The sequence below is a fragment of the Delphinus delphis genome, chromosome 11 (genome assembly GCF_949987515.2).
Source record: "Delphinus delphis chromosome 11, mDelDel1.2, whole genome shotgun sequence".
In the NCBI taxonomy this organism is placed as follows: domain Eukaryota; kingdom Metazoa; phylum Chordata; class Mammalia; order Artiodactyla; family Delphinidae; genus Delphinus; species Delphinus delphis.
This window is the reverse complement of record NC_082693.1, coordinates 96,249,425-96,262,195: the sequence shown is the minus strand read 5'-3', so window position 1 is coordinate 96,262,195 and position 12,771 is coordinate 96,249,425. Positions and strand designations below refer to the sequence as shown.

Sequence of the window (12,771 nt, the reverse complement as noted above, 5' to 3'; positions counted from 1 at the left end):
ATACCAGTGCTGTCCTCGGTCCGCAGGATCTAGCCCACCCCGAGTTGGGACTCGCACCTGCCACCACATCTCTGGTTCCATGTCCGTGGAGAACCTTGGCCTGCTTCTCCTTCCAGCCACTTGACTCCCCAGGTCTACCTGGAACTGGGCACCGCTCCCCTCCCGTGGTCTGTGTGTCCACTTTGCGTGCGGCAGTGCCCCGGGGCCTGCCACAGAACTGCTGCAGGAGGTCGGGGGGCATTGTGTGGAAATTCCCTAGGAATCATGAGGCCAGTGGGTGACCCCTGCCCTCTGCCTGAGAGGGACAGGCCTCTGGCTCTTCCCTTTAGGGACTGGAGAGTGCTTTCTGGTACTGCTGTTGACTCAGACTGAAGCCACTCTCAGCTCCTAAGGGCTGAGCATCTTTCCGCTACCGTGGAAACTGCCATGTGGAGCAGCCGGAGCGGGTTTGACTGGATCCCAATCTGATTGGGGTGGGAGGACCCTGGTGTGACGGAAGCCTGGGTCCCCTTGGTCAAGTCCCCTACCTCTGGGCCTCAGTTTCCCCCTAGTCGGGTGGGCTTGTCTGGAGCAGATGAGAGTGAAGTGCTGGCCCAAACGGCCGGAACCGCATCTGCTCAGGAGGTCGAGCACCGCGTGGGAGCTAAAGTTGTAGCAAACTAGCAAGGCCCCAGGGTTGTGTGAACTGGGAGACACAGTGGGTCAGACGCTGCCCCGAGCTGGCCAGTCTGCCTCCATGCCCAGGCCTGTCTCCCAGCCCAGGGCCTTTGTACTGCAGCTCGGATCCCCAGCCCCTCCTCAGCGAGGACTTTTCTCACCCACCGCAGGCCCTGTCATTTTCTCTGTCCTTTGGGGCCCTCAGAACACATCCGACAATACTCTCGGCTGCTTTATGTGCATTTTTTCCTTCCCTAAAATGGGTGTGAGATCTGAGGCAGGCACCCATGCTGTCTTCACATCCCCAGAACCTGCCCCAGAGCTGATGTAGTACAGTGGGGGCTCCTGATACCCATGGGTGGGAAGAATGTTGCAAACCCCAGGACAGGATGACCCTGGGGAATGTATCCCCAGACTCCTGCAGGGAGAGGCCACTGCCCAGCCAGCATCAGCTGCCACCTGGGGGCCCCATGTAGTGTTTCCAGTCTGTCTCTTCCCTGAGGAGCCCCACACTCCTGGAGAAGCCACAGGCAACCCTGGCCGCAATCACGTGGGTACATGGTTGGGTGGGCAGTTTGTCCTGAGAGCTCAGGATGGAGCAAGCTGGGTGGTCAGGGAGGACTTCCTGGAAGAGGTGCCTCTGGCTTTAGCCTTGCCACATCCTTGGCCACTCTGATTCTACAGTGGGTGCCCGGGCCTTGGAGTTGGTACATCCACACAGGGTGAGGCCTGGGATCACTTCCAGGTCTATAAGCTTGGTGGGGATGGGGTACTTGTCTGGGATAGAAAGGGACCTTTCCAGATGAAACAGCCTGCCACAGATGGGGCATCCGAGCAATTGCCTGGGAACTGGGAGATTCTGGGCTCACCCTGTGAGGTTCTGAGGGCCTGGCATAGTGACACCTTACACAGGAAAGGGAGTGAAGTCAGGCCTTAAAGCTGCGAAGGGCCGGACGTTGGGGAGCTGTGGCGTAAGGCCTGGAAGCCGCGTGGTCCCTTCAGTCATGAGGATTGGAAGGTGCTGGGGGACTGGGCAGGATGCACCTCCCGCGGGGTCTGGAGTGGGCCAGGGTCTGACCAGCCTGGCTGGAAGGTGGAGAGGCAGCTGCATCTGCTGGATCAGCTCCGGGGCTGAGTGGAGGGCAGGGAAGGCTCCCCAGCCCTGGGCTCAGGAGGGGGCAGGAAGACGAGGCTGCAGGAGGTGCTGGGTTGGGGGCGTGGAATGTGGGTGGGGGAGCTGGAAGAAGGTGGCTCACCCCAGCCCGCGGTTGGCATGAGGTAGGGGACTGGGGGTGGGGAGAGGCAAAATGGCCTGGCAGGATCTAGAAACAGCACTGGGTCCAGGTCTGGGGTGGGCCGAGCCCGCAGGGTGGGAGGCCTGGCATCCTGCCCCTGGTGCCCCCTGCCCAGCCCCCTCTCCGCACCATACCGCTGCGAGAATCCCCCCAGACTGCACTGCTCCAGAAGGAAGCGCTGGCTAAGCAGATGGGGGGAGAGCAGGCAGCCCAGTTACAGGAGGCACTGACAGCCTAGAGGAAATAATCCCTAATGGCAGACTTCAGGCACTAAGGCATGACAAGGAGGGATGAACCAGCTTGTGTTGGGCCAGACACGCCAGCATCTGCAGGTGCAGGAAGGAGCCAGGAGGCTGTGTGGTACACGTGGGTGCACAGGTGGCCAGGAGCACGCCCTGCCCTCCCCCAACCCGCAGGCAAAATGCAGCCCACACTGCAAACCCCCGGAGAGGACCAGAGGCTGTCTGGAAACCAACATTTTATTGAGCTCTCCTCACCCCACAGAAATCTATTCCAGCAGATTCTTTTTGCCACGGGCATCACAGATACGGGGGTGTGGCCAGCACTCCCCCCGCTGCGCACTATTTGACCGACCCCAGAGAGGGAGGCTCCTCCTCAGGACAGGCCCCCGCAGAGCAGGCTGGGGCCAGGAGAGCAGGTCATTAACCAGTAATGACCCCAGAGGTAAAATAAATTCATTTCTCTTACAAAAACAAGGGAAAAACTAGTATGAACCTCAGTGTCCCAGCACTCGGAGTTTAAATATAAAAAAGGGGCAACAGAAAACAGTTAAAAGCCAGCCAAACCGACAAGGCCACCTCCAGGGTGGTGGCGGAGCGGGCGGGGGGCCAGCCCCACCCCACGCGGGCCAGCAGCGGGTCAGTGGAGGCGGCGCCCCCAGCTGAGCGTCACCACCAGCAGCAGGGACAGCGCCAGCTCGGGCCACGGGCTGGGGGACACCTGCGGGATGAAGGTGGGGACGAGTGAGGACCTCCAGCAGGGACAAGGCAGGCGAGGGCGGGGCGGGGGAGCGCTCCGCTCAGAACTGGGCGGGGGGGGGGGGGTCTGGGGTGAGGTGACCAGAAAGCCGAGGGGCACAGGAGGGGTAGGAGAGGCCAGTGGCCCTGAGGACACGGCAGGAGCGGAGGCCAGCCCACCAGGGGCTGCCTGTCTGCCGGGAACTGGTGTGGGGGCCGTTCTGCTGTGCTGGCGGGGAGGGAAGGGGAGCAGTCAGGGAAGCTGCTCAGGACAAGGAGCCGCTGTGAGCCACCAGTCAGCCGCATGGAGGCGATTCCTGGCAGAGGGAGAAGCACGGCTCAGGTGTGGAAGCAGGCAAGGATTCGTGCATCTGGTCCACAAGCCAGAGTCTCAAACCCAGAGGCCTTTGGGACCAGGCAGCGGTAGAAACGGGGCAAGCAGGCAGGACCGGGTAGTAGGGAGTGGTGCTGACTGTGGCATCCAGAGAGGGTATGCCCCGTGGAGCAGCTGCACCACTGGCAGGAATGTAAGTCAAGGTCATGGAATCGAGGCTTACCCTGTCCCTGAGGGTCAGGAAGCTCCAGAGGCTTCTGTTCTCCCTGAGGTTAGTGAAAGCCACCATAAAACTTCTAAGAATGTCCCTCAGTCCTATGTGGCTGTAGGGAAAAACAAGCTGTAAGACAAAGGGGGGCAGGGCCATTACGCAGGAACAGGGGCGGAGACGGCCTTGACTGGAGGTGACAACTGTCACCCTATCCCCCTTCCCTGGGCGCCTCCACCAATGAGAGGCCTCTCTCCATGGGCTGTTGGTGGTCCCGTAGTCATCCTGCTAGGGGTCTGGACTTGCGTCCCGGAGCCGGACCCAGGGCAACGCCCCGCTGCCCACCGGCCCAGAGGCAGGTCCAGGGGAGGAGGAGCCGTGTTCTGAGAGGCCCGGGCTCCTCAGAGGAAGGCTGCCTCCCCGGAGACCAAGGGACCGTGTCAGCTTGCATCCCGGTCTTTTGTGGTAGGGTCTCTCCGTCCCCACCTGGGCAATTTTGTGAGGTTCCGAGAACCTGCAAGGAAGCCGGCAATTCCCGGAAGCCGAGTCCTCACGCGAGAGCCCGTGCCATGCAGAAGGCTCCGCCCACACGGCTGGGCACAGAGCTGCGTCTTGGCTCACTCAGCAATTCCCGTCATTTTAAGTCAAGGCTCTGCTGGGAAGGGGCTACCTCGGCTCGATGAGGGGAGGACAGAAAGGCGCCGGGGTCTGTGGCCCAGGCCAGCTCCAGGAGCTGAGGATCCAGCCAGCGGGGGAAGGGGGAGCTGCGGGCTTCAGGGCTGCCCAGGAGCGGAGCCACCAGGGGCCAGCCCTGGTCTGTGGGGGTCCTGGGCCGGGCAGGGGCTCGTCACCTGTACACGGTCATCCGGATGGGCTCGACGAACTGGGGTAGCAGCAGCCTCAGCTCCATCTCGTCAGCAATGGAGGCCAGCTGCATGGCCAAGTAATGGGGGCCGTCACTGCAGGGAGGCCACAGGGAGCTAGCTGTTGCGCTGGTTCGTCGCGACAGGTTCGTCGCGACAGACCGACAGGTTCGTCGCGAGGTTCGGGGGCAGGGAACCTTCACACACCCCTCCTCTGGCTCCCACTTTGCTTCAGAAGAAGCCCGTGGGGTCCCCTCCCCTGGAGTGCAAGTCCTAGACCCCGGGTAGAGGGCTGCCCAGGAGAAGCCTGTGCCCACCGCCCCCCCTTGTGGGAGTGCAGGGAGACACTGAGAGCCTGTGACAGCAGTCAGCTTCCCTTTCCCCTCCCAGGATGACTGAGTGCCCCAGAGAACCCTGGGAGGGACCCTGGCACATGTCCCCTGGACCCCAATCCTGAGATTACCTCTGATGGTACCACCCCTTCTCAGAAAGGGGGGGCTACCTGGCCCCTGTCTAGGCCCCCCATTCTCACTGAATGAGTCTCTGATGGAAACGGGGCCGTGCACACGCCCACCGGGCACCTGGGCCAGCTTCAGCTCTGCTCTCAGCGGGCTGCCCACATTCCATCCCGGTGACTTGGCTGGGAATTCCCAGGACCCTGAGCCCCTCCCAGCCTAGCCTTGGCCATCTGCCCAGTCTGGGGTAGGGGTTTGCTAGGGAGGGCTGGCCGGCAATCAGGTAGTGGGTTGGGTTCAAGTCAGGACAACACTGCCCCGGGCTCCATCTACAGATGCGGCGTGGAAGGGCAGGTGGCAGATTTTCGGGTCCCTCCAGCCCTAAAGTCCCGACCAGTCCCAAACCCCAAGTCCAGGACCTAACGGCTAAGCGATTCCTGAGGCCTAAAGCAGGGGGAAGCATCCAGAACCCTGGTGCTGATGCTGGGACAATCTCTTCCTGGCTGCCCTGACAACTGGGTCAGGTCTGCATCTGCAGTGGCCTCCTTCTGACTTTCTAAAACTGAATCCATCTCTTAAGAGGCCTTGAGGTGACTGTGGTCCTGAGGGCCAGGAGGCACCCTGTCTTAAGGCCACAAGCTTGAGTCATTTTGATGGCCAGTGCCATCCTGGGACTATGAATATGCTGGGTGCTCTGAGGGGGCCCCTCTGTGAGCTGCTGTCAGAGCACAGCTGCCTCACCCAGGGCACCTGCCTGCGTGACCACGCCCAGGGAATTTCCACTCTGCAGCCCTGTCTGGAGAACCCAGGAGGCTCTGCTAACCACCCGGCCACGGTCACTGACCAGCAATGGGGATGGGCAGGGCCCAGAGGCAATTGGGACCTACCTGTAGGGGGAGACAGGGTGGAACTCCAAGATATTGGTCATGCCGGGTAGCCCCTCACCTTGGTCATCCAGGAAGCCAGGGCCATGGTTTTGCAGGAAGGTGTACAAAAAGAGGTTCCTAGAGAGGGGTCTTGCTTGATACATTTCTTCTCTGGAGAAAAAAGAAGTAGACTGGATGCTTTGGGGTGTCGCTCACTAGTCACCTTACCTCTACCCTAGCTTCCCCGGCGTGAATCCTGCTGTGTATGCTTGCTGTGTGCCTCTGGGCAAGTCACTGTGCCTCTCTGTTCTGTCATACACCCCTCAGGGATTTGGAGAAGACTCATAAGCGCCCTTGCCTTTTTCTCTTTTTTTTTTTTTTTTTTGTGAAAAGAGAATCAGGGAATTCCCTGGCGGTCCAGTGGTTAGGACTTGGTCGGGGAACTAAGATCCGGAAAGCCGTGGGGCACGGCCAAAAAAGAAAAGAGCAAATCAGACTACAAACGTATGTTTCTAATACGGGCCCCCAAGAGGCCTGTAGTCAAACTAAAAAACCCAAGTGTCTGGTGTCACAGTGGCCTAAGGCTGGGCTCCAGCAGGAGAGCCAATTCGTTGGGTTCTGCCAGCTTCCAATTGCTACGCCCCTCGAGCAGAAAAAGCAAATGCAAGCTACACGAGGAAAAGTCACCCACAATCCCAACTCCCAGAGGGATATTGCCAGTTTCTAAACACATTCGCAGCACACACATTTTCAAAAATGGGATCACTCCTGGGGCAGGGAGCGGGGGGGAACGAATTGGGAGATTGGGATTGACATATATACACTACTGTGTATAAAGTAGATAACTAATGAGAACCTAAAAAAAAAAAGGGATCACTCCTTACATAGTATTTTATAACCTCCTTTCTTCGCTTGATGTCTCACCTCTCCACTCCCCTGGCTCCTTGCTAATAGAACTAGTTTTTGGGGTGGCCCTGATCTGTGTTCATCTAAGGCAGTCTGACACTCCTGTTCTCACTTTCCCGGCACGCCTTGCAGCTAGTGGTGGGCATGTCACCCAGTTCTGGTCAATGAGGTCTCAGAAGTCTGACATGGGGGCTGAAAGGGAGCAGACACAGCCTGGGCAGCAGTGCTTACATGTTCACATCATCGCTTGTGATAGCCGGTGAGGCCTGCGACCGTGTTCACCAGAATTTACCCCACACTGTATCAAACAGCCTTCAGTCCGGAATATAGTGAATGAAGAACCAAAGGGCCCGAGTTCAAATCCCAGCTCTTCCACTCAGCAGCTGTGTGATGTCACAGTTTTCTCATCTGTAAGGTACCCCCCCCCCCCACTGGGCTGTTGGGGAATGAAGGAATCTCCTTTAAGTACTTTGAGCAGAGCCTGGAACACGGGGGGAACAGGCACTGTTATGACCTCTGTACTTCAGTCCATCATTCTTATAATAATAAATTGTAGGGAATTCCCTGGCAGTCCAGTGGTTAGGACTCCCCGCTTCCACTGCAGGGGGCATGGGTTCGATCCCTGGTCGGGGAACTAAGATCCCACGTGCCGCGGGGCACGGCCAAAAAAAATTAATTGTATTAATAACTAATTGGCTTACACCCAAGTCTCCTGCTCCCCAGGCCAGAGTGGACCAGCGTTCATCCCTGAAGTGGACTGCAGGCAGGACGTGCACGGGCACAGAGACACGGAGCTAAACAAGCACGTGTGCGCGTACCGCGTGCTTTCAGCATTAAAGGGTGACGGCTGGAAATGCAAAGAAAGACAGGGCAGGGGCTCGTGGGCACACAGGTTAAGGTTCCTGGGTCCTCCAGGTGTCTCGGGGCAAGTCTAGACAAGTTATTCTCCACAGTGCATCCAAACTGCATGCAGAGATGGACATGATGTCATCAAGGGCGCAGACAGGTATCTGGGGGGTCTGGGGCCTTTGAGAAAGAAAACCACATAAGGACAGCATTGTTCCAGAGAGAATAAATGCCCAGAATCTGTATCAAAGAGAGATGGCTGTTTCAGTTTCCTGAGAGGGAGACAGTTTTACATCTGTTCAGATGCAAGCTCAGTGTGAAAGGCAGGTCCGCAGGAGCTGGGGCTGGAGAGATCAGACGTGTAAACACAGCCACAAAGGCCACAAAAGAGCCCCGGCCCGACATATGCCACCCGCACCTGTCAGGACAGCCCCTTCCCCTGTGGGCTGAAAGGAGCTGTCAGGTCAGATCTGGTGGGTGGAGGGAGGGTGGCCCCCGGCAGGGCTGGGGGAAGGGTGCTGCCACCTGCTGAGGGCACCTGCAGGCAAAGTATTAAGAGGGCCTGACCTAGCGACTCCCCCAAACCAGCAGGGAGGGTCACGGGGACTTTCCTAAGACCCCACACCCAGCAGAGGTACCACTCCGGGTGCCTAAATCTTCATACATTTGTTCTAGAGACTGCTGGGTATCGGTGAAAAGCCATGAGGGGAACCTAGATCCACCGGCCATCCTTGAGGAAAAAGTAGACGACAAAACTAGTATGGTTTGAAGCCACTTCTGTAGCCAGGGGTGACTTTCATCCCTTCCCCTTTTGATTAGGGGAGGCTGAACCAAGGTCACAAATCCTACTCCCAGGCCCCGGACCCCCGCGGGGTTGGGGCGGTGCATGGACACCACTTTGGGGCGGGGTGGGCTCAACTAAGTTAGGTTTACCTTAAGAAAACTGTAAATGAGTCTTAACAAGCTAGATCAACATACAAAAAACAGCATTCCTACAAGGCAACTAGAAAATATTATAGACAATAAATACATCTACAGAAATATAAGGGTTTTGATCAGGAATGAATTTAAGAAAGAATGCTTAAAATCTTTATGGACAAAAATTTTAAATTCCATTAACGGACTTAAAAGACCCAGATAGGGCTTCCCTGGTGGCGCAGTGGTTGAGAGTCCGCCTGCCGATGCAGGGGACACGGGTTCGTGCCCCGGTCTGGGAAGATCCCACATGCCGTGGAGCGTCTGGGCCCGTGAGCCATGGCCGCTGAGCCTGCGCTTCAGGAGCCTGTGCTCCGCAACGGGGAGAGGCCACAACAGTGAGAGGCCCGCATACCGCAAAAAAAAAAAAAAAAAGACCCAGATAAATGGAGACAGGTTTTAACACTGCACAGGTTGTAAGCCCTGTGAACTTGACCTTGTGTTAGGCTGGCATTTCAGGAATTGGGACCAGGAGCTCTTGCTGCCTTCAGGCCCCAGGCCCCAGGCCCCAGGGTGTCTATGCAAATGGCTATTTTCCAGGGAAAGTTACCCCATCAGGGAGATGACGTCATTTGCATCAGTCTCCCTGATCCCTCACCCCTCCCCCCCTCCCCAGCCCCCTGAGCACGGGGCTCTTCTCTTCCCAGGGATGGCTTATGGTCCCGTGGACACCCCTTCCCAAGGGGTCACAAGGGGACTTCACTGGGCACATGGCCTGAACCTCACCTTGACCCACCTTCTCAATATCCCTCGTCCCCAGTAGACGCCTAGAATCCCGGGCACCTTGTGTACCAAATGGGATGAGGGGCCCTACCAGGCAGGTGCCTGACCAGGGACAGTGGCTACCGGCAGCTTGGCCAGGCTGGGGGTGAGGCCTGTGCTGTGTCTGACCAGCTCCACGGATGGCTGAGCAACGGAGTGGTGCCTCCCCAACCAGACTGAACTGTTTGGGGGCAGGACCCACGTCTGCACCTTCATGTGGGTCCCCAGACCCCTCCGGACCTCTCTTGGGCTGGCCTGGGAAGAGAACAAAGACACCAGACTCTCTTCTCCCCTTGCTCATCATCTGAGCCCTGCACGGATGCTCCAGGACAGGTGGGGGGATCTTGGGTTAACGTCCTAACCCACCCACTCGCCTGCAGTGAGATCTTGGGCCAGACCCTCAATTTCCTTATCTGTTAAATGGGGATAATGGTCCCAAGATAATAGGGTTCCCCTTCCAGGCAAGAACAAGCACTAATTGTCTTATAATTCTGGCTCATGTCTGGGTATCTACTATTGTCAGGCAGTGATTTAAGCCCTCCCTGTACATGGATTAACTCTAAAATGCTCCCCACTTAATCCCGTATCTAAGTCAGAGAAGTGAAGATTGAATCCAAGTCCTCTGCCCTCTTGCTTCTAGCCAATGCAAAGGTTCTGGCTGGTATCAATGGAGGAGAATCAGCAGTCAGGCCTAGGCTGTCCTTGGGCCTCTAGATCTGAGCGAGAGAACAGTGTGGCCAGAGGGCTGGGGGCAGGGTCCCTACGGCAGCCTGCCAGCTCTGGTCCCTCCCAGCTACCGCATCACCCCAGTGGAGGCCCAGGGCCGGTCCCTCCTGTCTGGCCCTGCTCCTGCTGGGGTCTCCAATCTGATCTCCACTCAGCAGCCTCAAATCTGACCCTGCCACCCCCTCTTAGCTCCCCAGTCCCCTCGGGAGACATGCTACACCATTACCAGGGCCCTCTTCTCCCCCTGGTCGCCTTAGCCCTGCCACCCCAATCCTGGACCTGGTTCCCACCACACTACAGAGCACGTACCCAGACGTGCCAAGCCTCTAGTCTTTGCCTGGGCAGTGCCACTGGCCATCCTCAGTCTCCTTTTGACATCCCTGTTGGTCCCTGCTGGGTGTCCTTGGGTAAGTCAACCTCTGTGCCAAGCTTACTCACTCCTCAATGAGGACACTAGCAATAGCCATTTCACGGGGGACAAACAGAAGCTGGGACTTCCCTGGAGGTCCAGTGGTTAGGACTCCCGAGCTTCCACTGCAGGGGGCCCGGGTTCGATCCCTGGTGGGGGAACTAAGATACCGCAAGCCACATGGTGTGGCCAAAAAAAAAAAAAAAAAAAACACGTAAAAAGAAGCTGCCCTTACTGTTAATCTCTGCTTCCTGGCACACAACACAGAGCAGATAAATGCTTGTCGAATGACTAAACAAAGCCAAGTACTGAGGTCACTGCAGCTGCAGATCCAGGAGCCTGGACTGGTTTCAAGCATCTATTTTTTTCCAGCATATTTGCAAATGAGTAGTTTAAAACCCTTCTTTGGTGAAAGGAAGGCACACCCACCCAGGCTGCAGCCCACACATACCCTCCTGCACACTCAGTGGAAACCCATCTTCCTCCAGAGCTCCAGATGCAAACTGCTGTCCCCACAGCCATGAGGACACCTGCAGGGCTTGGAAGGGAGGGCAGGCTCTGGACCAGCCAGCCTGCAGTGTCACTGGCTGTGTCTCTTCCACACACACACTGAGATGGGAACAGCTGCCCCCTCTTTGGAGGGGGGACCCTCAGTTGCCCGAAGCCCAGCCTTCCCCCTGTCCCTGCAGGCCTTGCAGCAAAGCAGGAACAGGTGATGACCCCTCTGGGACCACATCAGAGCCATCTGGTAAATGCAGTCCTGGGTGCCAGGCCAGTGGCTGCTGGGTGGATCCAGCTGGAAAGCCCTGGTCCCCAGTCTTTTCCTTTGGGGCTTCCCGCCCCCTCCATGAGCAGGGCAATGCCCTGGCTTACAGAGCACCCAATGCTCAAAGCATCAAGTGGAAAAGCCCTGACCTCAGCAAGACAGACCCAGCTTCCAGTCCCAGCTCTGCCACGGCTGTGTGACCAGAACCAGAGAGGGCTCTCCAGCACAGAAGCGGCACAGCCTCCAGGACTGTTCAGAGGAATGAAAGATACCACTGTTGCCCATTTTCTGCCACCTAGCAGGGGCTCCACAGCTGGTTAAGAAATCAACAGACCCAGAAGGGAATGGGAAACAGCTAGCCCCTACTTCTCTGGGGGCCAGTTTGACAGTCTCTACCAAAGTCACAAATGCACACAACCCTTTAATTTCTGGAAATGTGTCCTCCAGTGAGGCCGGCCTGTACCTGGCAGGATCTTGCTGGGCCAAGATCCTGAAGGTGCATGCACACAGCAGGGGGCACGACTTAACGGTGCTGCCACAGGGGTAAGAAGAAAAGACAAACACCTCCACCTGCGTGAGTGCATCTCCTGAAGGAGAAAGGCGATTAGTAAGGAGGGGAAGGGGCCTCTCTGGGACAAAGGTAGGAAGGAGACTGAATTTCTACTATAAATGTTTTCCTCTTCCTGAACATATGCTGGTATCACTGATTCAGAAAATAAAGCAAAAGCAACTGTTTCAAGTTCATAGCTTTAATTTGCGGTCTCAGATACTGATGTTTGTCTTAAAGGTCTGTTTCAGGAATCAGGCATCCAACCCCTCCCAGCCCCACTCCCCGCCCCTGCACCACCGCTCCCTCCCCACCTGGCAGGAGAGGTCCAGACTTATGAACCTGCAGACGTCCCAAGCAGCTGGTCTGATGTGGGTGGGGCTCACTTCCCTTAAGTGAAGGAGAAATACCTGGGGGACAAGGAGAGAGGAAAGAAAGGAGGGAGAGGAAAGTAAGGAGAGGGAAAGGTTATTTCAAGCAAAAGGTTGGAAATTCACCTGTGGGGTGGGCAGGAGTTAGAAAGCTGCAGCTTGGAAGGGACCCCCCTCAAGTCCTACTGCCGCAGCAGCACCGGAGCCCTCCTTCCACCTTGAACCTCAGCACAGGTGCTGGCCTGAGCCACCTGGGACCAGGCGCAAACACTGCCAGCCACCGAGCAAGAGGCTGGGGTGGCCTCAGGCAAAGGCTGCCCACTCTGGGCCCGGTGCTTCTCGCTCAGTAACCCCACACCCTTTTTATTTGCATCTAGAGTCCAGCCTCCGTCAGGACTCAGGGTTGGAACCGGGAAGGGCTTGTCACACACATACGTGGGAGGAGCTACATTAAATCTGGCCTCAACCCCAGGACACACCCTTGGCCGCAGTTTAAGGTCACAGTTTGGCTGGAGTTGCTCAGGGCTGACTGGGCTCCAGGTCCCCAGCGCCTGGCCCGATGAGCTCCGGAATGTCAGCGGGAAGAACGAGGCAAGACCAGCGCCCTCTTCTCCTCCCCACCTGGGCAGGTTGGCCCCGCACAAATGGAAGGAGCTGGGGCCTCTGGGTAGCGTGGAAAGAAGTCACGATTAGCTGTGAGTGACAAGAGCAAGCTAAGGACCTGCTGTTTATGCAGATGTTGATTTCTCACTGCTTACACAGTATTTATGAATGGAAACGCTGTAGCAAAGGGGCCCTGGGCTGGGCG

At 57.3% G+C, this 12,771-nt stretch overlaps 1 long non-coding RNA gene across 1 annotated transcript; it reads right to left on the bottom strand.

The window, feature by feature from the left end:
- Positions 1-3,038: 3,038 nt before the first annotated feature.
- On the bottom strand, positions 3,039-6,459 carry LOC138414208 (uncharacterized). Its single transcript, XR_011246662.1, has 3 exons — positions 5,677-6,459; positions 4,323-4,430; positions 3,039-3,603 (listed from the first exon to the last, which is right to left on the bottom strand). It is a non-coding gene; the product is annotated as an uncharacterized lncRNA (long non-coding RNA).
- Positions 6,460-12,771: the final 6,312 nt, after the last annotated feature.